Genomic DNA, 2,100 nt, shown 5'->3' with positions numbered 1-2,100 from the left:
CAGATTTGGAATGACCAACTTCTCTTGCGATGGCTGAAAGGGTCATCCCTTTGGCCTTCATCTGGACCGCCTCCTGTCGCAGGGTTTCAGTCAACTTAGAGCGGCCCGCCATCTTGCAATCTCAGTGAAAATTGGAGGAATGCTGCCAGTTAAATAGGGTTTGTCATATAATTAAGGAAACTAGCACCAGGTGCCAGATTAACACCAATAACCTGGAGGTATCTGAAAATGTTCTCTGATTTTGATCAGAGCTCTTTTTCAAAATATCTCATTTAAGTTTTTTATACTGTGCTTCAGAAAACAATTAATTTATGAAATATGCTTAAAAAATATGCCCTTCTATATCTTCAAATAGGACTAAGCAGTGACCTTGAAATTTAGGAAATTGTAGGTTGTTCTCTAATTTCGATCTCCACTGTAAGTTCAGAAAAATAAACTTATTTTCCCTTTGAATTGTTAATTTTTCTAACCCCATTTGCAGATATTTTATTCTTATTTTAAGCTTAAACTCAATTTTGATAAATTTTTCAGAAAACATTGTCATTTTGCTTCTTAAGGAAGTGTATCTTCTTTTAAGAATGTTTCGATATTTGTACTGGAAAACGACAACAATACTGACTAAGAAAGTCATATTTTGCAATGTAGGTATAACTGTTCTGTTGTCAGACCAAAAGACGGTGTTTACATAGAGTTTGTCATTCATAGGCACTGATAGAGCGCGTAGCTGCTTTGGCAGAATCCACAACAGACGTTCTGAGAGGAGAGGGTGGAGAAATCCAACTGGAAGAAGAACGGGACCTTCACCTGCCTTTCCTGTTGCCTGAGGACGGATATTCATGTGATTCCATGCGTGGCATTCCCAAGGGATTTCAGGAGTTTTTAGAGCCCATCTGTTGCAAAGGTACTATATAGCATTAACTGTTCCTCTTGCGATAGTGTGGAGTAAATGTGTAGACTTAAAATCAATGCTTAAAAATACATATCTATAATTCTTTCATGGTTATCAAAAACCAATAGACTTGCACCTTTTCTATGTCTCTGTAAATTAATTCCCCATTCCAACTGCGTTGGGACTTGGACCATTTTCTTTGAAAATTAAAGTTATTAATTCCCATAAAACTGCAAAGAATTAACACAATTATGAAGTAGTATTGATGAACCTCATCCGCTACCATCAGGACTACAATTATTCACTTTTTTGGATGATGCACGTATCACATTGTCACATGCCTTGTAAAAATTCATAAAAATGTTACTGAGCAACTGACGAGTAACACAGTTTCAGCACAGATTTTCCTCACGGTTTGGACTTTGAACCCTGGCGATCAGTTATTGAGTGTGGATGGCAAAAGTCTTGTGGGAGTGTCACAGGAAAGGTAAAATAATCTTGATATAATTTAGTTATTTAGTGTTTTTTGAACCTCTGATGTGTGTTCTATAGGCATGACTAGATCTGATGCACGTTTGGAAGTAAAACTGATTTTTAATGATCCTCTTCAGGGCTGCAGAGATAATGATGCACACTGGATCAGTTGTAACACTGGAAATTGTCAAGTCAGCAGCTGTATATTATGGTTTTGAGGGAGTATTTACTCAGTCGCCACAAACAACATGTAAAGGTAATGAAAGCTGAGCAAGCAACATTATAATACACATTGCACTGCACTACAAAAATGATTTAGTATTTTTGCCTTGTTTGCTAGTACAAATATCTAATTATTCTTAAATCAAAATAGAATAACTTGAGAAGAAAAATGACAAGACAGTAAGTCCTATTTTCTGAAAAATGTATCAATATTAAGTGAGTTTAAGCTTAAGTTTAAGCTAAAATATCAAAAAATAATTCTCTCTGAAAAAAAAACAAAAAAACACTTGTTATAATTAAGTTGACATATCTTGACACTGAACACAACAGTAATTTTATTTTGTCAATACTAGAAACCTGAACCAGTGAAAATAACTGGCTGCATGGTGGAATGGGAGTGAGCATTGTAGCCGCCATGGTAAGACTAAGTGCAATTTAAAGTAATTATGGTAGCAATTTATAGTAAGGTTTCATTTAATTACATTAGTTAACATGAACTTACAATGAACAATACT

Source organism: Sinocyclocheilus rhinocerous, unplaced genomic scaffold (genome assembly GCF_001515625.1).
Source record: "Sinocyclocheilus rhinocerous isolate Xijiao unplaced genomic scaffold, SAMN03320098_v1.1 scaffold853, whole genome shotgun sequence".
In the NCBI taxonomy this organism is placed as follows: Eukaryota; Metazoa; Chordata; class Actinopteri; order Cypriniformes; family Cyprinidae; genus Sinocyclocheilus; species Sinocyclocheilus rhinocerous.
This window is presented reverse-complemented; position numbering follows the sequence as displayed.